Source organism: Macrobrachium nipponense, chromosome 16 (genome assembly GCF_015104395.2).
Source record: "Macrobrachium nipponense isolate FS-2020 chromosome 16, ASM1510439v2, whole genome shotgun sequence".
NCBI classification, from domain to species: Eukaryota; Metazoa; Arthropoda; class Malacostraca; order Decapoda; family Palaemonidae; genus Macrobrachium; species Macrobrachium nipponense.
In genome coordinates, this window is record NC_087209.1 from 79,290,184 (window position 1) to 79,303,141 (window position 12,958).

Here is a 12,958-nt window from a genome sequence, read left to right on the forward strand (position 1 = left end):
TAACACTCGTTGAACAGGTAGCTTCGTAATTTGTTTTGGCAGATGTTTTTCGGACATTTGCGTTTCCAGACTCCAGCCCTCACCACCAGGAATGGAAGAAAACTTTTGAAGATGTTAATAAATCATTGCACTTTAGTTTAGTGTTACTGGACTTAATTACATAATCCTGTCACTGAATCATTACTGAACAAGTATACGATTGAGAGAGTAAAGTTAGAATTAATAAATGATCATTAACACCTGGAGATAAATCTTTGATACATTGTTGACAGGTACATACTCAAGCACACAAAGACAGACTCACACCTGCAAGAACTTGATGAAAGAGTCACCTTACTTTCAGCACAGTTATCTATTACAGCTATTTCTGTTGCATTTGTGAAGGTTTTATCTCTTATACTTCAGATTTTGAGCTTTTGAGATCCGGACCTACGTAGGTAAGATGCGTCGAAAAGGTTGACCCTTCGATCTTGGTTGATCTGTTAAAGAAAAGAAGAGAAGTGGAGGAACATTTGGAGATTAGAAATGCGCCAAAATTAGGTGGTATAACCAATGATAATTTGATGAAAGCGAATTCAGTCAGAACAGTTTTCGGAAATGGTAAAAAGGTGCTTCATTATAAGGAAGTGGCGGTCTAAATGTATGTCTGAAAGGTAACACTAAATGAAAAAAAGTATCTAAATTCGACTACAGTTAGCCGTTAAGATATCACTGAACTACGCTGGTGAAGTTTAAATGAAACAGGAATGGCAAAAATGCAATTTTTGTTTTTGTTTGTTAGTTTGTTTTTTGTTGTTTTTTTCTTTTAAGAAAATCGGGGTACCGCTTCCATCTTTGGAACGATAACATAGGGTACAGAAAAGTAGAACGAAAAACAATTAAATGGAAAAAATGTCCAAAATTTTAGGCAACATTGATTGTCCAAGAGCAACCATCGTCAGTAGTTGGGAAAACTAATGTCAGTTACAAAAATAGAAATGATTACAGCGAGTTTTAAAAACGAAATTCATATCCACCCTACAGAGAAACTATTTTTGTCAATAAAATATTGTTTTTGATGTAAATTGACGGTGTTTTTATTGTCGGGGTAAATATGATATTTGTGTGTGTGAAAGAAAACACAGTAGATGCAAAGATGAGTTTGGCACATTACATTTTGTCTCTACGTCATATTCAAGATTTATAGGCAAACATCTCTAGCTTCGCTGTAGACGTGTATATATACATTTACTTCTGGTGCAGCTGCCTTATGATGACAGTTAAGCATTCGAAAAGTCCAGAAATGAATAACGTTTTGTTCTTGTTGAAAATAATCTGCAAAGTTAACGTCAATGTCATATTCTGATGCTTGTTTCGTAATCCTTCTACTGCTATAACAGTAGGATAATGTCCTATCCTACAAAACGTAGATTACAACACTCAAAATATACTTCATAAAGATTCAATAACAGTTTATTATCTTACCAATCTACTTTAAAACATAATGCACTGTCAAGTATTTCAGTAATAAGGAATCTATGCTTATACATTTTACATAGGTTATTTTTTTATTGAAAGAAACTACGTTATATGATGCCTTGAAGAACGTCATTTTTGAATTGTTTATCCCGGGGAGAGAGTCCTCATCTAAGCAAAGAGGGCAACGGCCGGATTACCGGACGTGTCGTGTTTACCGGTCACTCAGCTTTAAAGCATCAGCAGTGGAATAAGGCCGAGTTCATGTGTTGATGGAAATTGTCGCTGGTTTTCGAAATCAACATAAACACCTCTATTCTATTTCCACGGCAATTAACTGCACGATTTATATTCAACTGCGCTCTAAATTGATCATTACAAGCACAGATTCCTAACACACGCAGGCATGGCTCACGAGCGAACACATATAAACGCACATACACACACACACAAACAACGCATTGGCTTTTTATTCAGTAATTAGTAACTAATTATTGGTTACTCAGCAACGGGACCTACAGTTTATTGTGGAATCCGAACCAAATCGAGAAATGAATTTCTATCATCAGAAATATTTGAATAGTCTGGCTTCACGTTGTCAAAGCCGGGAATTGAAACCGGACCGTAAGATCGGTAGTCGTGCACGAAACCGACTCGTCCAACGAGGAACTACGCAATTTCAGCTACATCAACCTAAACAAAATACTCATCAATAGCATAACTGGCCGCCTTCCATGAAGTCCCCCCCCGCCCTTACGTCTATTCTGCGACGTTCTTGCCCTTGTCTGATACCAAAACATATCCGGTCCGCCATTTTCTAAATACTTTTGCGAATAAACTTCCTCCATTCTCCCATCAACCATATCAATGTTTATTCCCTCCGCTGACTTCTCATTACCACTTTTCCTATCATCCTCTCCACATTCCTTCCCATTTCCTTGCCTGTGGGAGTTCCTCGTTGGACGTGTGGTTTACGTGCTCTCCTACCGATTCGGCAGTCCCGAGTTCGATTCCCCACTCTGCCAACGTGAACTCGGAGGAATTTGTTTCGGGTGATTAGAAATTAATTTTTCCATATAATGTGGTTCGGATCCCACAATAGGCTGTAGGTCTGGTTTCTAGGTAACCAATTGGTTTCTAGCCACGTAGAAAAATATCTAATCCTTCGGGTTAGCCTTAGGAGAGCTGATAATCAGCTCAGTGGTCTGGTTAAACTAAGATATACATAACTTAACTTGCCCGTGGGACTATGGGACTACAAATGTGGTCTTCTCTAAATCTCATCGACCCTCCATACCTTGCTATGAAGTTTTAATCGCTAGATTTCATTTTCCAGCGATAGGGCGCTGAAGATATTATGGTTTAATCTTCTTGCTAATACAGTCTTACACAGCAACACTGGAACATTGTTAAACTTCCAGTAAGGGCGGTAAACATCTCGGCTGAATATTGAGAATCATTTGCAAAATGTCTCAATAATTTCCTTTACACAGCGGTAATGTTCTGTAATTACTTAATCACTTACAAAAAAATATATTTGAATATTCTCACAAGGAAAAATAACTAGATAGTCAAGACTGTATATAAAATATGATTTCTTAGAAAGACCTTCGAGCTGAGATATGCTATATTTAAATTGGAATACTGTTATCTATTCAAGTTCAGAGCGAAAAATGTTTACCCGGTTTATCTGTCTACCCATATGGAGGAGTTATGGAGTTATATTTGACAATGTCTGTGTGTGTGTGTGTTTGTGTGAGAGAGAGAGAGATAGAGAGAGAGAGAGGGTAATTGGCGGTTGGGTGGTTAACGACTGAATTGGCTGTTGGTGAGTTCTGGGTTGTCTGCTGTTGCAGCTGGAGTTAGCTGTTCGAGTTCTGTGTTTTCAATGAGTCTTTGGTCAGTCTTTGGTGAGAGCTGGTGAGAGTCGGTAGTGTCGACAGCAGTCTATTGACGGTATTGAAATTCGTTCAAGTTGTGTGTTGCTGATTTGTTGTTGGTTGTTACTGACTTTGATGTTAATTGATTTAGAGCTGTTGTGCCTGTGTTGTTGGATTTGTTGTGCTTGTGAGTTTTGTTGAGTTATTTGTGAGTTGTTATGGTTGAGGGTTGTTGTTGGGGAGCTGTTGTTGTTTCTTTGTGTGGTTGTGAATTGTTGAGGGTTGTTGTTGGTGAGCTGTTGTGATCCCTTTGTGTTGTTAGTGGGCGTGTGTGTTGCCTTTTTGTGTTGGTGGTTGGTTGTGCTGTGGTCTTTTGTTGTGGTTGAGTTCCTTGTTGTTTGCTGTGTTGTTGAGTTGTGGTTGTGTTCCTTGTTTGTTGTTGTGTTGTTGATTTGCGGGGTTATGGTTCTTGGTTTTTGTCTTGTGGTTGTTAGTGTCTCAGCGACCTCGACCAGCGGACAGCACAGCATAGCCCGGAGTATCTGGAGTTGGGTCAATACATGTGTTTTGAGAGTTTTTGTTTTGCGGTTTGTGTAGGTCAATTGTCCTGCGTGTATTCCGTAGTGTGAAGAGGAAAGTGTGACTGAGGGTGGGTTTGGCATCTGGATTGATTAAGTTTATGTGGGGGGGATTTTGCTTGCTTGTATTTTAAGCTTGTGATCCCGCCACACCCAAACTGTTTATATAATTCTGCTGAGTTGGATGAGAGTTCCCTCTCTTGGGAAATTTGGTAACACCCAGCATACTACAACATCTCCAGTTTAATTTGCGGTGTTGAGTATTCCTGGGTTACTCTGTTCGGTGGGATTTCCTTCCTCCCGTAGCACCGAGTTTTGGAATGTTTTTGGCATTTCCCATTTTCAGTGACTTCTAGAATTTTCCATTTTTTTTAAATGCAAGTCTTGCCATAGTTCTGGGTTAGACCCCGCCTTGTTTCATTTCTCCCTAATTTTCCTATTGTCACACAGGCGAAGGTGATATAAGGGTATATTAGTTGTGCAACAGAGATGGATAGCTAGAAAAAGCTAGTTGAAAAAGTCAGCTCTTACTGAATCCATGCGAGTCTATGTCAGGTGAGTGAAATATCTTAGACTGATTGATTGATGGATTTTCTGATTTATTGAAAGCTACCTTGTGTCTTCTTGTCACTAATACTGATTATGGTGCACCTGTACAACGACTTATCTAGTTAATATTCCTCTGTATTTTGCAGCATAATGCATGGCTGTCCAGAGATTAAGAAATGATATCAGGAATATATAAGTTGACGAATGAGGTTTAACTTCATATCTCAAACTCGCTTACATATATACCTACCACACTATACTCCGTTCTGTGCACAGAAGATAAAAATGTTGCTGCTATTCTGTGATTTTACTTTTCTGCATTGTCCTTGAGAATAAGGTTTATTGAAAAAGAAACCCACAAAATCACTTTGTAACTTGTTTACTTCTAAGTATTTACATTTAGTTTTACTACACACTCGAGTACTTTCAGGCCCTATCTGTGGCCCATTTTCAAGAGATGTTTGGGATGTTAGCTGGGCCTTGACCCAGGCTAACATCCCAAACATCTCTTGAAAATGGGCCACAGATAGGGCCTGAAAGTACTCGAGTGTGTAGTAAAACTAAATGCAAATACTTAGAAGTAAACAAGTTACAAAGTGATTTTGTGGGTTTCTTTTTCAATCTTCAGAAGAAAACTGAAAGAAGTTTTTGTTTGGTTAATAAGGTTTATATTTCGTTGGTTTCTAGGAAAGTCGATGCAAATTTTATTGATTCTAATGTTCATATATCATATTCTTTTTTTTTTGTCTCAATATTTTTATCAGAATTGATAGAAAATATATCACACAACCATCTTGTACTTTCTGATTAGAGCCCGGAGCAAAGAAAGATTTTCTTTTTGTAGGGACGTGAAGGATATCCTCATTGAATACTGATTATAGCTAATAAGTCCTAACAAGGTACTACGACTTCGCTGGAATATCTAGGAAGGTAAAATCGTCGAGAAAAAATACAGCCAATTTATATAGCTAAATTAAGTCGAAATATGCCCTCGTGTCTTTGGAAAATTCATGGAAAAAAGCTATTTTGGAGTTACAAAGGATTTATAGCCTTAACAAGCACTAGAACTCGTTTATTATGGGTGGCTCTGCACATATTTGAATAGAACAACCTGTTAATGAAAACTTATCAAAACATCATTAAAATGTAAGAATAACTTTGAATATTGTATATTATTTCGGATTGTGAAAATGTCATCATTACTTGAAAAAGCAATTTTAACTTTCTGTAAAAGAAAACTATTAAGACGGCCATTCGTCAGCCCGTCCGCATTTTCTGTCCATACTTAGATCTTTAAAACTACTGAGGCTAGAGGGCTTCAAATTGGTAATTTGGTCATCGCCCATCCAATCATCAAACATACCAAATTACAGCCCTGTAGCCTTAGTAGTGTTTATTTTATTTGAGGTTAAAGTTAGCCATGATCGTACGTCTGGCAGCATTATAGGTCAGAGCACCACCGGACCATGTTGAGAGTGTCATGGGCCGCTGCTGAGAGTTTCATGGGCCGTGGCTGAGAGTTTCATACAGCGTTATGAGATGTACAGAAAGCTCGATTACCCAGAAGAAACTTCGGCGCATTTTTTAGTTGTTTTCTAAAAGTCTTAAAAGTTGAGCGTCATCTGTCGACCCAAAATGAGCTAACTAGAACTATTCTGAGCGTAGTGAGGTTAGATGCCACAGGAACAACCATAAGTCCTATTCATAGTCAATGAGAACTAGCAAGGTATAACATAATATAATTTTGTTGTTATTTATGAGATATATGTATTTTAAGAATTAAGTTTATATGTGTCATATCCAGGATCGGCAGCTAGTTAGCGCTGCATAACCCAGCCATCTATAAGCGGTTAAGGTGATATCATGAAGTTAGCTGCAGTCGTTAGAGCTAATGCATCCAAATGCACTTACGGTAATTGCATGGCATTACCTGCAGTCACCAAACGCTATCTGTTTCGGAAGTCAAAACATTTTATGAGCTCAAAATGTCTACCGGTTAAGATATTGACCAATACTTTGTTTACACCATTTCTACTATGAAATGGGATGGACACTCTCGTAAAATTATTACGAGTCTTTTGAACTTCAGATGTGAAATTTAGACTCTCAGAAGGTAACTCTGAGGTAACTACAGTTCCGTTTTCGTCATACAAAGTCACACTCAAACTGAATTATGCAATTTGTAATACACGACAAGGAACTGTTCCCATACGGGGAACTAGTTACTATATTTGAGTGAGTAGGAGCCGTGAAGAAGACACCATCTGTACAAGTTTCAAAATGTCGTGGTGACATGGCCAGTGAAAGTTAATCAGACTTCATTATTGTCATCATTCAGAACATGAACCTTATTCATTTGGAACAAGCCCCCAATGGGCCACTGACTTGAAATTCAAGTTGCTAAAGAATATGGTATTCATTTGTAACAAGTGACAGAACGCAATAAGAAATACAAAAAAAAGGGATTAGTCATTACAAAAGAAAACAAATTAATTTAATAAAAAAATCTATAAAAATGTAAATAAATGATATAATACAAGAAAATTGCTGTAAGGGAGTAATGCATTGCATCTTCTTTTGAACATTGGAGGTTCCAAGTGTCTTCACCATCCTCAGGGAGCCTGTTCCATAGACCAACGGTGTGAGGAATGAAGGACCTCAGGAATTGAGGAGTTCGACAGCGAGGCAAACGATGTAAGTCAGGTGTCCCCTACTGGATTTTGAAAAATTCGAAGTTCCCCAGACAGAACATTTCGAAAATATATGCAAAAGAGGAAAGGAGTGAATCGCAACCCAGAGATTCGAAGAATTCATTCATATTTTCACTTCTCAAAATTGTCCAAAGAAATGATCTGAGCTCAAACGATGAAGCTATGATGAATCTGAGAAAGAAATACTAACTACTCCCTTGTATAAGGAAGCTGGAACAAAGTGTCACTAATTTCAAGACGACAAAAAATAATAAAACCTTTTGCCAGCTTAACAATGTTGCAGGCAGTTATAGCTGGGGGTGTTTCCTGATATCTGGCGATGAGATGTAAATACTCATCGTAAATGTTAAGGTGCTTGTATTCGAAGCTTCATGTTTTATAAAATTATACTCTCTCATTTAACAAATAAACACACACCTTCATACTGCCTTAGGTTAACAAGGGCACTATGTAGTTCATTGTGCCTCAGGCGATTCGTCTCGTTCGAGAACTGGACTCGGGCTCTCGCACAAGTGAGGCTAGCATTCTAACCTCTAGGCCATTGTGTATACCACTATATATGTCTATATTATAATATGATATATTATATATATGTATATATATATTAGATATATAAATATAGATATACATTATATAAATATATATTAATATAATTATAAATTATAATATATATATATGGTTGTATACGATATATATATATATATATAAATATATATATATAGTCTAATATATATTGTATAAAAAATGGCCTAGAGGTTAGAATGCTAGCCTCACTTGTGCGAGAGCCCGAGTCCAGTTCTCGAACGAGACGAATCGCCTGAGGCACAATGAACTACATAGTGCCCTTGTTAACCTAAGGCAGTTATTTATGTATCAAGTCGAAAGACGTGAATGATGTAGTGCGTGTAAGGGAGTTCGACAGAATACTGGTAAGCCTTCTGCTTAGGTATATGAAGAGGCTAATATGGAAATATCCCAAACCGATGTCGGCCTCTTATTCAGCAAATAAAAGATGAATGGGGTGGAATGGTCTGTTGTTGGAAATACGCATGTATGTGTGTGCGCTTGTATATAAATGCCTGTGTATAAATGTTGTATGTATTTGTGTGTTTATTTGTTAAAGGAGAGAGTATAATTTTATAAAACATGAAGCTTCGAACACAAGCACCTTAAGATTTACGATGAGTATTTACATTTCATCGCCAGATATCAGGAAACACCCCCAGCTATAACTGCCTGCAACATTGTTAAGCTGGCAAAAGGTTTTACTATTTTTTGTCGTCTTGAAATTAGTGACACTTTGTTCCAGCTTCCTTATACAAGGGAGTAGTTAGTATTTCTTTCTGGGATTCATCATAGCTTCATCGTTTGAGCTCAGATAATTTCTTTGGACAATTTTAAGGTACGAAAAAGGTAAAAACGTGATGATAATGGAAACAAAGTTACAGGCAAGAAAGAAAAGTGACCATGCCTTGGTAATAAGACGAAGGTACTAGCATTCAATTGTTACACTTTTCCTTTGTGGCTGAAACACACACACACACACACACACACATATATGGCATAAACAATGCTGTCCCTTTTTCTTGTTCCATCATGAAACCGGAAGAATGTCCATTAAGAGAATTGGGGGAATCTCCGGAAATGTCATAAAAACGGGGCTTGCCCATCCCCAAGAGCACTTCGTCTTGCATGCTATTGCTATACCCTTTGCCATTTGACATCCAGAAACAAGTGAAAACACAGTCCTGTTTTTCCTCTCTCTTTGCTTTCCTTGAGTATAAAATAAAAGCAATATATATCTGCTACTAAAAGCGTTTCCTGTTCCAGTGCTTAACTAGTGATTTCATTAACGATTAGATCATTAGATGGAATAGCATAAGCTGTTTTTACTACGATTCCTTTTTCATTCAATGAATTTGATCATCTCGTTTCTACGTATTTCCATGAGCATAATCTTCAACAGAATGAAAATGAGCTATCTCACTGCCAGGACATGTCTGATCTACTTCCACTTAATTGAGTTCTGTACATACTTACACGTAAAGATTGTCTTTTAATTATTTGAAATAAAATTTTCCACTCAGGGGGAAAAATTACCCGTAAAAATTGCTAATGAACTATGATGCCTTAAGGTCCGTCCACACGGTCAAGCTTTGCTCGACGAACTTTGTTCTATGTGACGTCAGAAGCGGAGAAAATGCGGCAAACTTCTGAATTTTCCCGCTGTTTCTCCGCTTCTGACGTCACATCGGACAAAGTTCGTCGACCAAAGCTCGACCGTGTGGACGGGGCCTAAGATTATTGCTTATCATATCATTCCCATATCGTAATTTCATTTTAAAATCTAACGTTTAACAGGAGGAGTTTTATCAGATGAAATTGTTTCTCTATGAGATTAGTAAGCATTATTCTTTAGGCATCATATTTTAATAAGGATTTCTACGGGAAACCTTATCCTAGGCGAAGAGTTTAGATTCAAGGAATAAAACTTCGGCTAAATCGAGTTTTCTGTATAAAACCATCAAGTATGACCGGCAGCTCTCAAGTTGCTCACCGGATGCGGTAGAGTGAGGGAGCATCCCATGGCTCCGGATAGCGCTGCCAGATGCACGACCCATGGCTAACTTTAACCTTGATTGAAATAAAAAAAATACTTAGGCTAGAGGGTTGCAATTTAGTATGTTTGATGATTGGAGGGTGGATGATCCAAATACCAATTTGCAACCCTCTAGCCTCAGTAGATATTTAGATCTGAGGCTGGACGGACGGACAGACAAAGCCAGCGCAGTGGTGTTCTTTTACAGAAAACTATAAGAAAATATATATGAGTGAATTGACGGAAATAAGAATTGAACGAACGCACATCCAAATACAATAATAAAAGAAATAAATAGAAGATGAGCAATTCCCCCCTTCATTGAGCCGAAACAGATGAGAAGCGCTTGTTTGCAGCGAGAGACTTGGAATTTTCGGACCCAGATCATTCTTGTTCCAGTTCCTCTCTCACGCCTCCTGGAAACTAAGATCCTCGGTCGTGTGGAGCAATGTTGCAGCATGAGTGATAACACGTTCTCGTTGCAAAATTCCTCACACTTTAAACCTGTAAATCTCACAGTTGGCTATTTTCTTGCCTCCATATTCAACTCTTTTTCTTGGCAAACTTTCCAGGAACTTTGAAGATTTATGTTTTAAACGCGTTGGAGTTTGATTGACACATGATACTTTCATAATACAGTTGATTATTTTTCACTGAACTCTCTCTCTCTCTCTCTCTCTCTCTCTCTCCCTCTCTCTCTCTGCCTCTGTGTGGTGTTTCTCTATTTCTTTATATATGTATGCATATATATATATATATATATATATATATATATATATATATATCTATATATATGTACATATATAGATATATATATTTATATATATATATATATATATATATATATATATATATATATATATATATATATATATATATATGCTTATGCAATATATAGGTATTTTTGTATTATGTATCATGCTGGTATGATCAATAACTACAGTATTGGAATTAAGAAATCAGTATCTGAGTTCTTCAGTTATCTACAGTTAACAGTTGTATATATCCGTGATATTTCCCCATATTAATATCATGCAAAAAATTTTTATATCCTCTTATGACTTTTTAAAGCTAACTTACTATATCAACTTACATGTGTCTTTTTTAACGGATTTAATTCTGAGACAAATATAACACCTTTAGATAACCTTGAAACGACAGCAGGAATAAACGTTACTTACTGAGTCGTTAATGTAAAATATAATGGATATTACGCAAATGCAAACATCAATATAAGCATGAACATCGATATTAGATTTATTAGATCTTTGGGTGAAGAATGTTGGAACGAAATTAGCGAGTACAAAATGCACCAAAGTTTCTTCGGCTCACTTGAGTTTTCTGTACAATGCATAATGCTCTCTGAAACTCAGCCACGGCCGGTGGTGGCCTGTGTTGTTGGATAGGTGCCAGACGCACGATCATGGCTAAATTTAACCTTAAATAAAATAAAAACTACCGAGGCTAGAGAGCTGCAGTTTGGTATAGTTAATGATTGGAGGGTGGATGACCAACATACTAATTTGCAGCCCTGTGGCCTCAGTAGTTTTTAAGATCTGAGGGCGGACAGGAAGAGTACCGACGGACAGACAAAGCCATCTCAATACTTTTCTTTTACAGAAAACTATCAGGGTAAAGTGCCTTTGATGAACCAGAGTGAGTGGAAGAGAAAACTCATACAGTGCCGTTCTCACAGCAGCTGCATCCATCAATATGTAACTATACACTGTTTTTTTTCATCTGTCCATCCGCCTGTGGTTTTTTGTATGGTAACACTGCGTCCCGGGCTTTAGATAGTTAAGCTATGTGTAAGTTTTAGGTAAATAAAAGGATATCTGGGTGTACATTTGCAACTGAGAAGTGTTTTAATAATTTACTGTATGCGAATTACACCGTTAATATTCGAAATAGGATATTATTATAATCGTTGAATGTAAGCTGAATGTAACTCTAAAACCCGGGACGCAGTGTTACCATACGCAAACACCACACGCGGGGGGACAGATGGAAAAAAACAGAGTATAGTGAATTTTTGCAGGCGAGGACGAGTTAGTAAGAGCTAATTGGATGCGACGACTCTTGGCCAAAAACAGCGAGTTTAATCGTCTCTGGAAAGCTCTTCAAGCTTCCAACGTTCCTGGAACTTGAGCTGGAAAGGATTGACATGCGTCGCTGGCGTGCGCCTCGAATGTCTCCTGTTACGAAAACCTGAAATGTTCTCCAAATAATGATGCAAATCTATTAGTGAATCAGGTAGTGCACGTGTCTGTTTACTGGCTGAATCTGAATAGCAGATTTACATGTCTTAATTTCTCTTTCATATACCCGTTTTCTTTCTAACTTTACTCTTAAGGGGCCCATACACGTTCAAAAAAAAGCGTCAAAATTTTGAATCAAAATTTTGATATCAAACTTTTGATGCAAAATTTGAGTGTGTGTAGGACGTTTTGATGTCAAAAAAAGATTAGAAGCAAAATTTCGATTGATCAAATCCGTTTGATATTTTTTGACGAGTCGTCAAATTTTTGATGCGTTTGTGGGCTCCTGTCAAAATTTTGATCAAACTTTTTAGTTCGCAGGTCACTGACGAGGAGATAGGATCGCCTGTCTGTGAAGAAGGAGGCCGAAAAGAAATTTTTGATTGAAGTTTTAGGGGTGTAGAGCCAATGCTGTTTTTATCGCTAAATTAACCATCACTGAAAAATATATTTATAAATATTTCTATTTTGAGGCTTATTGTAGTTGAAGTACAGAATTTTTCAATCTAATTCGTATATAAAGTATTTTGAAAGCCAACTATAATTTGATTAAAAAAACCATCAAACAGTCAGTATTTTTCATACATAAAATACCTATTAATTCTCTTATTACAAACAAAGATGAAGCTTAACGTTCAAACTTATATAAAGTACAGAATTTTGCATAAAAGAGTCGTGTAATTAAATCTGTATATAGCTGACATAAAGGAAAGTCAGGTACAACATTCAAAAAATGTATTCCCTTACTGAACGATCAGTCATTTACATACTAGATAAATAAGTATGCATGTCCATTTTTCTTTGACGAGAAGAATTAGATGTAATTTTATGTTAAATAACCTATAAATCATTTATGAAAAATTACTGCGCAGAGTTTTTGACGTCACAAAAACCCTAGTCTAGTAATTTTCCCGTTTTAAAAACCAGT